Here is a 16,492-nt window from a genome sequence, read left to right as displayed (position 1 = left end):
GTTTAGTAATTGCCATGTACCAGGGTTAAAGAAAAGAAAGAGAAGGGAAGAAATAGATTTCAATAAAAGGTAGCAGAAAGATTCCATACCAGATCCTACTTGGGATGACTATAGGTTGAAGACAGTAGACTGAAGAATGGTGACTGCAGAGAAATAAAGTAGAAAGGTTAAAAAAAAAAAAAAAAAAAAAAGATGACGAGGATGAAGGAAACTGAAGAATAGAGGGGGGGGAAGAAAGATGGACAGAAGGAAGGAAGGAAGGAAGGAAGGAAGGAAGGAAGGAAGGAAGGAAGGAAGGAAGGAAGGAAGGAAGGAAGGAAAAAATGAACCTTGGAGTTATCATTTATCATTTTGAACACAGAACTCTCTGTATACTAGAAGAGAAATGCAAAAGTAAAATTTCCCCTTTAAAAGACAAAAGTAATTAGATGTTAATTATATACTAAATGCTTTAAGAAAGTAAATCATTTGTAAACGAGGTGTTCCACACCTCATTTGATGATAGAAAAATGAAACTAGACTTCAAGAAAAATTATTTTGTTAATGACTTTTAGAGGTTGCCCCTCTGTATTTCCTTTATTTCAGACAACCAATAAGAGAGAACATATTCCAACTTCTTTTCTTGATGTTTATATAATGGTTCATTCTTCTGAATTTCCCTGATCAAATAGTAACTATAGTAGAAAACAGATGAGCCCAGAGTGAAAATTTTTGTGTCTTTACTAATACATGAATATAAATGGAAAATTATAATGGAAATTTTCCAATTTGTTTGCTATAAATAATAAGTATCAAAACTTTTTTCCAACAAACTAAACCAAAAACTATGTAATTATTAAAGTCCTGGAACCTGAACTATAATGCAAATACTTCTACAGAATTAACACATAGGAATTATATTCATAGTTTGAATTTGGTATTCTCTAAGACTCCATGGTGCATTCATGGCCTATATAGTCTAAACAAATGATGGTGGCCTCGGGACCAATAAAGCCAAGCCAAGTGGACAGGGCAGGAGATTTCAGGTGCAGAGTTCAGTGTTCCCTGGACCCAACTCTCAAAAGACACTAGCACTTGAGAAAGCTGCACAAAAAGGCTTGTTGGAATAAGTTAATGAAACCTCAGAGTTTCACTCCTACACTCCAGCCTGGACAGGAAATGTATGGCCCTTTCTAAACCTGTCCTGGTAACAGTAGAAACATCAAAAGGGAGAAAGAAAGACTTGTGTTTGGGGTTTTGCTTTTTTTTTTTTTTTTTTAGTTGACCTATTTAGGGGAACAAATGTATTTAAGTTTCAACTACACATCAGTGTAGGCTCTGCTAACCCACACACAGCTAAAAAGATTCAGCCATATTTGGCAAGCTACATTTTGAAAAGCATCACTTTCATTATTGTTTTCAGAGGTAAGACTGGAGCTCTGAAGTACAGTCTGTCATGAAAAGAGGCATATGGAATGAATATTTACAGAAAATAATGTCATGCAAATTGCAAAACTCCAATATACTAGCAAGAAAGAAAATACCAAAAGTGAAGGAAAAATACAAAATAGAGGAAAAATGAATTGTAAAAGGTAAAACAAGGGATGTTTGAAAGTTCATCGAGAAATCTTAGCACAACTAATACTATAACTAAATCTAAATGTGGAGAAAGAAACATAGACGAAGAGATTCCATTAGCAGCTCCAAATCTTCCTGATTTGTTCATCAATTTCTTCCAGATACTATTTCAAATATGTCTGACTTTCATTAATGAGCCCATGGAATATAAATATCAGCAATAACATCAGAGACCATGTCAAACAAAATGAACTACAAAAAATAATTTCTGATTAAGAACATATTCAGGTTATATTAAAAATAGACATGATCCTCCTGGAGTTTTACGTGTATACTTTAACCTTTAAAATTTGCAATCCAGGCAAGCACAAATTGGTAGTCACATTTCTAAAGTTGCAAAAGTCAGAGTCTAAAGAAAAGGCAAACATGGTGCTACTGAACTAGGGAGTTGGGAAGAAAAAAGTCAGTAGGCAAGTCGGGGGTATATTTCAGGCAGAAAAAAACATAGCAAAGCATCCTGACACATCTCTTTACATAAAAGCAAAAGCTGTCCAGGAAAATCTATGGATACTAACTACCATAGGAAGTTTGTTTCCATTTGATTTATTATTTGTATTGATAATTTGGCATTTAAAAATCAAAGATTTGTTTTTATATTTATAAAATATTCCAAATTAGAGGACTTATTATCATATCAGAGAGAGAAAATAATCAAAGACTTATCCTGAAGAGGAAAATATTACTATTAGAGAATACTGAATACTATGTACAGTTTTGCATGAGGAAAAAAAGTGAACATATAAATATGAGAAATGAAAAGAGGAAGCAACTAAGAATAAACAGGCATTAATAACCTATGAGTTGAACATAAATTAATAATATGAAAGTTTTATAGAAGGAAATAATACAAAATGATGATATGCAAAGATTGCTTCTAAAATATTTTGCATTATCCAGCTCCTGTAAGCAGAAATAAAACAAGCATACCTGGGATACCCACTATTATTTTAAACTTTTCTATATGTAGTAACTAAATAATTAAACCAATAAAAATTAAAAGAATTTTTTTAATTTGCAAGGAGAAAAAATTATTTGCACACGATACAGTTTCCCTTAGAAACTTCAAGGGGAGAATTTTCTATCTTCCCCTGAATTTGGCAATAAAAAGAAAATGAAATAATTGTCTCTGGCAATAAAAAGAGAATTAAATAAGATGGAAAAAACTTCTTCCTAAGCATGAGAGCAAAGGCAGAGTTCACAATGAAGGATTGTCAGATTTGAAAAACACGAAAATTTTCATGGCAAGAAAATCTTTTAAGATACCTTTAAACAAATACAAAGGAGAGATGCCTGGGTGATTCAGTGGTTAAGCATCTGCCTTCAGCTCAGGGCATGATCCTAGAGTTCTAGGATTGAGTCCCATATCAGGCTCCCTGCATGGAGCCTGCTTCTCCCTCTGCCTATGTCTCTGCCTCTCTCTCTCTCTCTCTCTCTGTGTCTCTCATGAATAAATAAATAAAATCTTTTTTAAAAATTAATAATAAATAAATAAACACAAAGGAAAATGGCATTTGGGGAAAAAAGTTGTGCAACATACGTGATGAACAGTTAATATGCTTTACTACTATATTTAATATGCTTTACCATATATGGTTAATATGCTTTACCACATATAACTTAATCACATGTATCATATACATATATATGATCAATATAATTAAGATAAATATTCCAATAAAAAAAGACAGGAAGTATAAACATGTATAAAAATTTTCAGTGGCTGATAAATAGATAACAAGATGTTCAACACCATCATTAATCAAATAAATGCAAACTTTAAATAATAACCAATCATATTTTAGTTCTCCAACTGGCAGAGTTTTCATTCTGAAAGTAAATGCACCAATTTATTTTTTTAAAAAAATTTAAGATTTTATTTATTTATTTATGAGAGACACAGAGAGAGAGGCAGAGACATAGGCAGAGGGAGAAGCAGGCTCCATGAGCCTGACGTGGGACTCAATCCTGGGACTCCAGGATCATGCCCTGAGCCAAAGGCAGATGCTTAACTGCTAAGCCACCCAGGTGTCCCAATTTATCAAAAATTTAAATGCAAAAAAAAACAAAACAAAAATTTAAATGCATATGTAAACTTTGACTTAGCAATTTCACCTCCTTATATCATTAATCACATACATACCAAGGGCATATAAACAATTTTGTTCATCGTAACTGAAAATTGGAAAAGGCCTAGATATTCAATAATAGATGAATTTAATAAACTATGCATGAGATAGGCCAGTATTTGTTTAAATAAAAGCATGCAGTAGATAATTCTCCTGATATATTCACATGCATTGGGGGGGGTGGGGGGAGGAAGGATATTAACCAAAATGTCAACAATAAAAATTTCCAAATTGTTTCAGGGTCTGCAGTTGTGACAAGATCAAATGGCCTCTTGCTCCCTATGGAAAATGAAAGAATCTTTTCTTTCAGTTTATATATCAAATGAGGGACACCTGGGTGGCTCAGTGGTTGGGCAGCTGCCTTTGGCTTGCTCAGGTCGTGCCCAGATCCCTGGGATCAGGGATTGAGATCCGGGCTTGAGTCTGGTATTGGGCTCCTTCTCATTTTCTCTGAGTACCATTTTTATAAAATAAGAGTTTTGTATAGCAAACTTCTTTAACTAAAATTGTTAGAACACACTTTCTTGACAACTGATCGATTAACCCAGAGGTTAGTTGGACCATGAAGGCACATATATCAATTTTATGGGAAAACACACTTTTATGACTCTCAAAAGAATCTGAGACTGAAAACATAATGCTAATAGCAAATCAACCTGAAGCCTGAAGGAAGCAGTCCCAGGTGGCAAGAGTGCCACATGCTCCCCAGAGGCACCAAGAGAGCAACAGTGCCTGAAGCAACAGGTCCACTGCAAGCACCAGCATCCAGGACTTCCCCTCCACCTAGAGCTTACAAGGAGTTTTAGAAACAGAAAAGGCAGCTCTTTGTCAAAGTTTCCAAATGTTGCATGTGCTTAACCTGTGACATGCAAAGATATGTAATGTTATAAAAATAATTTTTATTTTTCGCAATCTTTTACAACACACACACACACCTTCTAAGGAAAGTGTTCTAAACTTTCTCAATGAACCACTGGACTGTTAGGGGGCAGACAGGTGTATGGATAGAAAGGAGAGTGGTGCTACTAGAAAAACCATAGGTTGCTGGGCCCCACCCCAGAGTTTCTTATTCAGTTGGTCTGGGGTTGGGCTTTATAATTGGCATTTTTACAAGTTCCCAGGAATATTAATGTTGCAGGTTCTAGAGTCCAAACTTAGAGATCCAGTAGATTACAGCTAAAATTCTTTTCATAAGCAATAGATGAAAGAGAATCAGAGAAACAAAGGAGGATTTGTAAAACTCCTATGGGGAAGGGGCTAGATAAAAATTTTAGAAAGGAAAAAGAAATGGGGTGACCTTGAGAAATGATAAAAGAAATTTCAAAAAATCCTCCTTCATCCCTGTCACCAACCCCTGAAGAAAATCCATACTTATTCTTCAAAGCATCTGTAGTCAGATATGTATCTTTCTGAGCTTCTTTCATTTGTCCAACATTAACTTACTGAGCCTATCATCTATGCTAAGCACTAGTCAAGGCTCTGGGGTAATATACAGAGACCAAATCCCAATGAACTTGAAGCTCACATTCCAAGAAAGGGAAACAGGTCATAAACAAATAGTCCTGATGGTGTCAAGTCCTGTACCGAAAAATAAACCAGAGTAAGAGGATAGATAGTGATATGAGGTGGAAAAGATGGCTGTGGGATTTGAGAGACGGTGGTCAGATAAGGCTTCCCTTATAAAATAGCATTTTAGCAAAGATCTGAAAACATGAAAGAGAAAGCCATCTAGATATCTGAGGGAATATGGCAGACAAAGTGGGAATTGCAAATATTCTGAAATGGAAGCATGTCTGGGTGTTTGAGGAACATCTGTAAGGCCCATGCAACTCTAACAAAGAGATATAAAGATGGTAAGAGATAAGGGGAGAGGTAGCAGAAAGCCAAATAATATAAAGCCAAATAGGCCTTAGTAAGAATTTTGACTTTTATAGAGCATGAATGGAAAGCCATGGCAGGTTTTAAGTCAGGAGGATGACTACCTCACTTTTTTCTTTTTTGGAAGGACCCCATGTATGGAGGTATATGTATAAGGAGCAGACTACACTGGATCAAGGATAGAGCAAGATTCTAGTTCAAAGGCTGCTATAATAATCCAGGTGAGAGGTGGTGTTGCTCACAGTGGTGTAACTGCATAGAGAGTCGTAAGTAGTTGGATTCTGAATATGTTTCAAAGAGTATGTTATCAAGATCTGCTGATAAATTGGATGTGGGATATGAAAGGAATCAAGAGTGATTTCAAGGTTTTTGGCCTGAGCAACTGGAAAATTGGAGTTGTCATACATGGAGGAGGTGGCATGACTGTGGAAGTAGCAGAAGAGAGAGCTACAGGTATGGGGTCCAAGGGAGAGGTCAAGAGGAATAGTCAGCAAAGAGATTGTAAAGCTAAGGACTAGATGAACTCACCTAGGGAATAAAGAAAGAAATGATCCCAGAACTCAACCCTTGGAGGCCTTCTAACCTTTTAAGATTGCAAAGATAAGGACAATCCAACAAATGAGGCTGAGAAAGAGCACTTGGTAAAATGAAAAAAAAAAAAAAAAAAAAAAACCTGGAGATGAAGGGCTCCACTATAGCCAAGAAAAGTGTTTCAAGAGGAGAATGACCAGCTCTGTCCAACTCTTAGAACAGGAGGGTAGAACAAGGGATGAGAATTAATCATTGGATCTGACCATATGGAAATCACTAGCGACCCTTATAAGGGCAGTTTGGCTGAAATGGTGAAAACAAAATTCTAGCTGGAGTAAATCCAAAATAAAACGCAGCTGTCCTTATCACTGGGTCAATCTTTCCAAAGCCAGAAATTTAGAGTTAATCCTTAACATTTGCTATCTTCTTCACTACAATAATGATTCATAAGTTCAGTATTGATTCTCCTTCTGAACATCTCTCTGTCTACTTCTTTTCATGTCCAAATCACCATCCAAGTCTTTTGTCCAAACCAACATTACCTCCCACTGGCTCAACTTCCTAGTGGTCTCAAACATCCACCGTTGGTCCCTTCCAGATCATTCCCCACTCAGAAGCCAGTGAAATACCTTCTCAAATCAGATCCAACCATGCCATTCTCCTGCTTAAAACTTTTTCAGTGGTTTCTACTGGTCTTAGAATAAAATTTAAAACTCATAAAACAGGGGTGCCTAGGTGGCTCAGTTAAGCATCTGCCTTCGGCTCACGTCATGATCCCAGTGTCCTGGGTTGAGCCCCACGTTGGGCTCCCTGCTCAGTGGGAGCCTGCTTCTCCCTCCTCCTTTGCCCTTCCCCCCACTCACGCTTGCTCTCTCTCTCTCTTAAATAAACAAACGCATAAAACACACAGCCATAGCAATAGCTGTTCAGCCCCCAGTTTTCTCCTAATCTTCATGTCTATTCCATGTTGCCCTGCCCTCAGCTGATTTCTTTTCTGGGAACCTGAAACCTTAGTAAAGAGGCATACAGACCATAATTAGTTCCTGAGTCTATCCCAATATAAGGGCTCTAGAAAAGGCCCACAACCAAACCTATCCCTAAAATATCCTGGTTGGACCCAGGGTAAGAAGTACAAATGGAGGCCCACATACTACATGTCTAAATATTCAAAAGTTATAAATCAAAGCTAAAAACCCATTAAGTAAAATGTATTCTGTCCTTCACCCTTTATAGTGATCTGGAAGGCTAGATCAAATTTAGAATTTTCACATTCCTGAAAGTTCTGAGGCAAACGCCCTCTTTCTATTTCTGTCTGCTGCCCCATCTGAGCCTGCAAGGACATTATATGCATTTCAGTATATTTTTTCTTAGTCCTTGTTTTTGCATTGATCAAAAATGTACTGAGTACCTACCATGCACCAAACAGTGCATTAGACAATGAGACTTCACCTCAGCCTGCATGTCCTATCTCCAACCATCAGCCCCTAAACTGGCGATTTCTAGGATTTTCCTTCTGCTAGAGGGTTCTACACTTGGAGGAAAAAGTTCTACATATATCCCAAAAGCAGGCTTATGGACCTTTAGGGCAGGAAAGTCCCAAATCCCAGATACTCAGGTTATGGTCTAGATGGGTGAACATGAACTCTAGGTGATCATTTACCCTTTGTCCTGAGAATGCCTTGTTCCCTGGATCCAAGGAATCACTGGAAAAAGGGCAAAGGAGGACCTTCCAAGGGATATGCCCTATAACATGGGTAGCTTTTACTCAAGTTTAAGGGCAATACTAGCCATACAACATCCTGCTGCTAATAAGCTCTCTGGAGCTGCTCAGTCTCCACCCTGAACAATGCTGGGCTGTTCAGCTTTCCTTCCATCTATAAGCCAACCCAGGGTCACACTTCCAATAACTCCCTTTTCTCCTTTTCAGCCAGTGAGAATGTTGCCTGTGGCTTGCAAGCCCAAGAAAATTCATTAACACAATGTGGCCTTATGACAACACATGGCCTTAAATTGCTTGGGTGGTTCTGCATAATCCCCTTCCTGTCCATCTCTTCAGCTTTGCTTCACGCTATTTTCTGCCATCACTCTGTGGCCACACTGACTTCTCTCAGTCTGTCACAAAAGCAAAGTTCCTGCCCACCTCAGTACCTTTGCACATGGTAATCCCTCTGCCCGCGCAGACCACCTCTTCACCTAAGTATTACTGTCTTTCAGGAACCAGAGTAAATATTATTTGAGGAAGCCTTTCTGCTCACACCCCATTCAAGCATCACGACTGCACATTTTCATAGCAATGCACATGTCTTCTAAGCATGTATCACTAATGGTTGATTATTTGTAGAATACAAGTATTCCTGATAGAACCTATGTGCTACCAAGGAAACCCCATCTGTATTGTTCATTACTCTGTAAACATCTAGTGTGACACATGATGCAGAGTAGATGTTCAATAAATAGCTGTTGGATGAATAAACCAATGGTACCCCCTATAACCTGATGATTTAATACCCTATCGGCCAGAGCCCAATTTTCTTCTTTGTGTCCTATATCCCAACTTCCTTCACATCCAGTTTCTGAATAAATCTACCATCTCACATTGCACCCCAAAAGAAACTGAGCTCTCTCTTTTCTCAATTAACAGCAATGTGTTGAGTGCCTATCATGCACCACACAAGGTATTAAGGAGGCCACAGAAACCATGGAAACCTGCCCCTCACCTTCAAAGAGTGTGCAGTCCTCATAATAACAACATGCTGGCCGTTAAAGCAACTAGATTTCCCTTCCTTACCTATGCTTCACATCACTGAGTTCCCACACTTGCTGCTGGTGGGTCCCCTACGTCCATATTACCTGCATGCTCACTTCCACTAACAGGGAATCCCTGGGCAGTACTACATGACTACATGTTAACAATGGGTATAATTCTGGCAATGACTGGCACAATTTGGACCTCTAGATGGTCTGGTTTCCTCACTTTTAGGTCTTCTTTCCATACACCCCAAAATCAGGCCACATATCTTATCTAAATGTAACAAACCTTGGATTCCTGTCCTCAGTCCTCTTCTATTCGTCTTACTTATCTACAAACCTTGCCCTGACCTTATTATAAAGGGCGTGGGGATGAGCAGTGAAGAGGAAATCTGCTTATTTCAAATTTCTGGATACTTGGATTCTAGATAAGTGGATGCCTGCTATAAAGATTTTTTGCTAAAATTTAGATAAACAGATGTCTGCTAGAAATAAAATTATATTCCTGACAGCCTCACTGTAGAATGACTTCTGACCACACAGAAAAAATAACCTTCTTTTAAAAAAATCTCTCTTAAAACATAAAAAGATATAAAATTAGTACCCCAGAACAAAGGGACATTTTTCTATGGTCATTCCCTTCTATACTAGTTTTTTAGAAACACGCAATGGAAGGAAGAAGATTTGGTTTTCTGAAAAATACATGCTTTTAAGAGGCTATAAAAAGAAGTCATTCATCCATAAAGGGAAAAATCAGGAATATAGAGAGCCAAAGGGGCTATCTTCACACTTTTTGGCAGTCTTCCTCATGGCTGGTTTTTCCACTAAAAATTGAATATCTTTTTTTTTTTTTTTTTTTTCACAAAACAAAATATACTTAGAGATATTACTGTGAGGGAAAAAAGTCTGCTAATGTAATTTATAAAAGATGTCACTTTCATAAAATGTACTCATAACAAAAGATGCTCATTTTTCCTCTTTTCTAGTAACAAGTCTAGGCAGGACTATCTTAAGGTAACAATTTCTTAATTAACTATTGCAAATCATCGTAAGGAATTAAGAAGCTTAAGATTCTATTCTCCAAGTAGGTTATCGGGTAAGTGCTTTCACTAAATTTAGGGGGGTTTTTTGGTTAATTAAAAAATAATTAGCATTGGCCACACTTTTCAACTTTTTTGCATTATATTCCATTCAACACACTTTCCTAGGAATGATGTTCTAGCATGTGTTAAACTTTTCAAGGAAAGAAATGAAACTTTTAGGTATTGATTAATTTCAAAATATGATTCTAATTAGAACAAAATCACTTATCCTTTTTAACCTATCACTATAAATTATTCTATATTAAAATTAGACAAATGAAATATTAACTGAAGAAGGCTATAATCTAGAAAATTAGAATGACATGTTCCTAAAATTTTAAGACTTTGAAAAAATCATTACCCAATATATGTCTTTAAATCATTCACATAAATATTGCACTGAAACTAAGAGTGAAGGAAGCTGTTCTAGGGGATGGGTTACAGCTCAATGAGATTCATAGACTAGGAATTCTGTTATTTTTTAGCAATTTATTGTGAGTTTAGCAAAGTGTTTATAGTAGTGTCTCATTTGTTATTGATTCATGAGAAATTTGAAGGCTGATTATTTGGCATTCTTAAAAATACTTTGTACTAAGTTTTTAAAATGTTACTCCTTCATATTTTAAAACTTTTAGGTCCTCCAAAAAGGAAGTCTCTTGCATTGATCACTGATCTTTTCTGTTCCCCTGCCCAAGGGATGAAGGAGAATTACCCTCTTTATTAACTATGATTCCTTTGGTTGCAAATGTCAGAAGACCCAATGAGTTAGAAAAAAGATAAATATTTGTCTCCCCTAACCAGAAAGTCCAGAGGAGGACTTGCCTCAGGCTTTATTATGATTGATACTGTGTATGGTTTTAACTACCATCTTCCTTTAAGATTCCTTCCATCTTCCTTATAGTCTCATGTCTCTGCTCCTCTTTACAGCAAAACTCCTTGAAAGAGTTGTCCATACTCAGGAATTTCATTTCTGCATTCTCCATGCTTTGATGATAGTGCTGGGCATGAAAGCTGTGTGTCCATCACTGAGCTAGATCACAGGAACACTCCCAGCCTAAGGGGATGAGGCCTCCTTTCATAACACCACTAGCCCCCACATTCTAGGGTATCCCAGCTTCTCAACACCAACAACAGCTTTCCTTTCCAAGATCAGCCGCAAGTGGTGAGCTAGGGTAGGAACAGGGAGAGGAAGCTCTAGACACCAGGGAGAGTCTCTGGGAACAGGATGTTCACTCAGAGTCCCCATTTCTCAGCTCCCAGGTGGTTTTTCTCCACTCCTACCCCTCCCAGGTTTTTTTCCACATTCCTTCCTCTCCTGTGAGTAGTTCCTTTGCCTTCCTTTCCCTGTTCTCCAGCCCAGGCTTCTAAGAACTCAAAGAACCTCTGAATCTCTCAGCCTGACATTTCAGCTACCAGCCTTTCTCTACAAATGCCCTAGTCTTGGGGGCTGCTTCAGATGTAGGTGACAGTTGTCCAGAGACAAGGACTTGGGAAGGAAGAGTTGTCAGGGTACTTCTAACAACAAAAGGAAATATTCAAGGTATAGATTAATACCTTGAGATATTATCCAGCCACAGTTTTTGTGTTGTTGTTATTCTTTCGTTATTTTATGTTTTATGTTGTTATTATTCCAACTGATGCTAAATTAACATTAGCATCTCCAAATCTCACACTTCCAACAACATAACTAGAGTTGAATTTTTATTTTCCAGGGGAAAAAAGGAGAGAGGTAAGTTTAAATTATATCTCTAACTTGGGAGAAATATCTTCAAGCTAGCATTATCCATTCAGTGGGACATTTATTATCCTTAAACCGGTAAGTCCCTCGTTGAATAAATTATTCTACATTCCTGCAATAAAAAAAATATGCAGCCATTATAAGAATGAGGTGGGTCTCCATGTGCTGTTATGAAACCATCTTTAAGACACTGTTAAATTTAGAACAGCAAAGTATAAAATGATCAAATCCCATTTGTGCATGTGTTTTAAAATAATGCTACTTAAATTTTTAACATACCTTTAAATTACACTTTCATGTATATACATGAAAAATTTCTGGAGGCATACATTAGAAACTATTGAATGGCATTACCTCCAGTGAGTGACACTATGGCTAAGGATCGACTAATCATTTTTAATTGGATAGACTTTTACTGTTTGATTTTTTTTTCCATGTGCACATAATTTCACAATACGAAAATAAACACAATTCAATTCTTTACTCAACTATATTTGAAGGTCTATGTTCTTTCAAAGCATATGCAAGTTAGGTCAACAAGGGATTCAGATTTTTGCTTACAAATATTTTTTCAGAAGTGGCTCAGGCATGGGAAATTAATTCGAAATCTCATCCTTAAATGGTCTCCTCTCCCTGCAGGGTCTCTGACAAATACATATACACAGAGGAAAATTAATCAAATAAACACTTGATTGCTCTGAGTCTGCAATCCAGCAGCATGCTAAGCCACAGAAGACCACCTGGAGACTCATGCCTAGGTTAGGCAAGCCTATATAACCTGGAATCAAAACAACAAAAATGGCCACTTTTGCCTCTTTCTGTCTCATGCCTTCAATTAAATGAGATCTTCCCACTCCAAAGCAAGGAAGTCCGATACAGAATACACCAAAGAGAAAAACTGGCAAAGCACTAGAGCATTTGCCCATGCCCAGAGCAGTGAGAGCTGATCTACAAAGTCTGAGCCCAGACTGTTCTCAAGAAATAGGCCATCAACTTGGTGGCCATCAGCAAGAGGCTCCCAAGGGAGTGGGACATCAGGACAGAGACAGAACATATCCAGAAGTATTGCCCTAGTAACCATCATTGACGCTGGGAAAGGGCCTCTACTTTGGGGTAGACTCAAATGCCTGTCCTTAGCTATTTGCAATCAAAGAATAAGGAAGGCAATCCACTCCTGCTAGGAGCCAGCCCTAAATTTACTTCATACAGAGTATTTCTTCAAGATCCAGCTGTTTGCATGGAGACACCATCTGGTTGGCAAAGTCACTTTTTAAAATGTATTTGCAAATGGTCACCAATGTATTTACCTTGATTAAATGTGTCATCTTTCATTTCAGAACTAATTTGAATTAAATTTGGCTAGTATTTTAGAGGATGACAGATTATTTCAGTCTGGTAGAAACATTAACATTGAGAAGCCAAATGACAAAAAGCATCAAATCAAATGGAACTCTGAGGACTACTTCATTGAAATAACAACAACATCATCTTTAAGTGTTTTTCCATACAAGATAGCATTCTAATGCCCAGCCCCCAACATTATCTCACCACAAGAAAACACACACCCAAAAAAGAGTCAGTGGTCCAAGCTATGGCAGATGTTTTAAATGTTTGTTGGGCTAATATTTAAAATACTGGTCATAGATATTTATTTATAACATCTTTAACATCCATGTATTTCCGAATTTCAAATGGTGCCTAGAACAAAGTAGGCAAGCAATAAATATCTGTAGAATAAATGAATGAATATTCAAAAGAAGTCTTAAAACAAAAGAATATTCTTTAGTGAACCCTGTTTATTAACAGTTTTATTCAGTTATCTCAATCTTTTATTGCATCTTTTCTAATTATATTGTGCTTTTCATCATCTTCAGAACTGAAAATATTTCTTAGTAAAATAGGAGGCAATAATATATATGTGCAGTGTCACTCCACTCCTCCATCAATTATATATTTTAAGAAATTTGAGGGACACCTGGGTGACTCAGTGGTTGAGCGTCTGCCTTTGGCTCAGGGCATGATCCCAGGAGTCCAGGATCAAGTCCTACATCGGGCTCTGTGCAGGGCATCTGCTTCTCCCTCTGCTGTGTCTCTGCCTCTCTCTGTGTGTCATTCATGAATAAATAAATAAAATCTTTTTTAAAAAAAAAGAAATTTTGCTATTTTGAACTTGTCAAAAAATTTAATGTATATGTTTAGTAACTCAGATTGAAAACATAAATTTGACTATTAAAATTTTAAAAAAAGAAAACATGTAAAAAAAATATCAGCCTGAATCTTTTACACAACCCATACATATAGATATGTCGCAATGTGTCCATTTCACAATGACAACTCTAATGGTTAAACATAGGCATCTCTGCTTATTAAGACTGAGGAATTAGGATTCAAACTTCATGGCAGTGCCTTTAGAATCAAAGACCTTCCCAGGCCAGTGTCAGCTGTAGCAAAGATGTCAATTAGATGGGGAGGACAAGATACCAGGGCTGCCGAAGACCAAAAGCCTCTATTGATGGGTAACTCATGTATAATCAACACAATAAACTAGAAGATCATTTGAGATGTATGTAGCTAAAAATAAGGATGAAACAATTGGCTGGGGCCAGACAATGAAGGGTGCTGTATATCAAACGAGAAATACTGAATTTCATTCTGTTGCAATGGGAAACCATCAAGAGATTTTAAGTAACAAGATGACATGAGTTCGACCAGGAGTTAGCAAACTGCTCAAGGTCCAAATTTGTCACGCTACCTATATTCTTCTAAATAAAGAGTCATTGGAACATAGCCACACCACTCTTTACATATTATCTATGGCTGCTTTTGCTCTATAACATTAGAGTTGAGTAGTTGCAAGAGATACCAGGACTAACTACATCACCCACAAAATCTAAAATATTTATTGTCTAGCCCTTTACAGAAAACATGTGCTGGCCCCTAATATAGACTAGTACCTTAGAAAGAATTCTGGTGGCAGAAGACAGAAAATTAGAGGCAAGGAAACAGCTTATGAGGTTCATCACTTGGGAATATTTTCAATGAATAAAACGTGGGGCTATGAAAAGACTTCTTTAAGAATAAAAATCTGCATTCTTATTGAATACAGCCAGTACCTTGTAAAATCTAGGGCTGAAAGAACTCTGAATCACTACTTATAAGTTATCTTCCCAAGAAGGTTAAATATCAAACTGGATGGAATATATAGTTGTCTTTGTGTGGGTTAGAATATGAGGATGTTTTAGGCCATTTGGTTTTTGTTTATCTGTTGCTTTAGTTTTGTCTATCACAGCATTTGTTTTCTGGAATTATATATTCTTAGAAGCCCCTCCCCCAACTCCTTTCAGTCATTCATCACAATAATAAATGTTTACTGTTTACTGTGTGCTTTGCAGTGTAGATTATACCACAAAAAAAGACAAAAATCCCTGTCCCTGTGAAGTGTACACTCCAGTGGAAAGAGACAAAATGAAAAAGTAAATTATATGGTATATTAGATGGTGAAAAATGTCATGTGGAATAGGAAGTAAAGATGGTGTGTGAAGGAGGGAAGAAAAGGAAAACAGCAAAGTCATGTTGGGCTTTATAGTAGGCCTGTGCAAGAATTTTGGCTTTTAACCTGAGTGAGATGGAAAGGCATTGGAAGATTCTGAGCTGTGAAGTGACATTATCTAGCATATTTTTAAAACCTCACTGTGGCTGCTGTAGGAACAGCCCAAGAGGGTAAGAATAATTATAGAGAAACTGCTTAAGGAAGCTACTGGAAAATCCAGGTGAGGGATGATGATAGCTTGGACTAAGGTAATATGGGTGGAAGTGGTCAACAAAATTGTCAAATTCTGGGAATAGTTTGATGGTAGATCTAAAGGTCTTCCTGATGGATTGAGCATGAGTTAGGAGAGAAGAGTTAAGAGTGATCCAAAGCTTTCTGGCCAGAGCAAGCTGGAAGTATAAGGTGTTATTAAATAGAATAGAGATGACAGTTGTGGGAGTTGAGAAATCAGAGGCTCAAATTGGGATATTTTAATTTGAGATGTTTATGGATATGCAAAAGAAAGTATGCTAATGTTAAAGGTCAGGTTGATGTAATGAGCATGTAAAGCTTTAAAGGATTTTTAAAACATAAAGAATCTACCTTTTAAAAAAAAAAAAAAAAAAAAAGGATATTTGTCCCATTCCCTTTTTATCACAATTCCAGCCAGCGATGATAGATACATTTTAAGAGGAAATGCACTTTCCATCTTCTTAGATAAATCAAAAGGATCCAGTATTTATCCTTAGAGCAAAAGCAAATATATCAAGCCAAATTTTTAAAATACTTATTTAAACCGCTAGAACTTTTTTGTTCCCTAAGACTATGTGTTAGATTTATTGTCTTGAAATCTACCCATGACACGGTAATAAATAAGTAAATGCTCTGGTCTGAATCTTCTATTTAAAGTTAGATTTCTGAGTGTTTTTTAGTTAATTACAATCAGCCGTTCCCCATAAAACTTGAGAACAGAGCTGAACTGCTAAGAGAGTGCCAGCTTCGAGGGCACTACCATGAGGTTTTATTTGATGTCCTTTATTATTCGAAAAGAATTTGTTTATAAAAGGAGGGATTCAAACCATCAGAAGCAACAAACAAATGCCCTGCATGGTTGAGTCTATCAGCTATTGATTCATGAATCATTTGGAAAACTCCTTTGAAAATCCTCGGGCATCACAAATTTTGTTCAGTTCAGCTTTGCTATTTGCACCAGAAATCATGGTCTCAGAAATGGAAAATGAAG

The 16,492-nt window shown here is 37.0% G+C and overlaps 1 long non-coding RNA gene across 2 annotated transcripts in view; it reads left to right on the top strand.

Moving 5' to 3' along the window:
* LOC111098319 overlaps nucleotides 1-13,779 on the top strand; it is a 42,608-nt gene extending 28,829 nt beyond the window's left edge. The window contains exons 3-5 of one of the 2 annotated variants that reach the window (XR_005367924.1): nucleotides 1,403-1,571; nucleotides 5,749-5,842; nucleotides 9,887-13,779. This is a non-coding gene — a long non-coding RNA (uncharacterized LOC111098319). The remainder of the gene's footprint in view (nucleotides 1-1,402; nucleotides 1,572-5,748; nucleotides 5,843-9,886) is intronic. The other variant, XR_005367925.1, reaches the window with a different exon arrangement.
* Nucleotides 13,780-16,492: the final 2,713 nt, after the last annotated feature.

The sequence above is a fragment of the Canis lupus genome, chromosome 12, assembly GCF_011100685.1.
Source record: "Canis lupus familiaris isolate Mischka breed German Shepherd chromosome 12, alternate assembly UU_Cfam_GSD_1.0, whole genome shotgun sequence".
In the NCBI taxonomy this organism is placed as follows: Eukaryota; Metazoa; Chordata; class Mammalia; order Carnivora; family Canidae; genus Canis; species Canis lupus.
The sequence above is the reverse complement of the archived record's forward strand: the minus strand, read 5'-3'. Positions and strand labels throughout refer to the sequence as shown.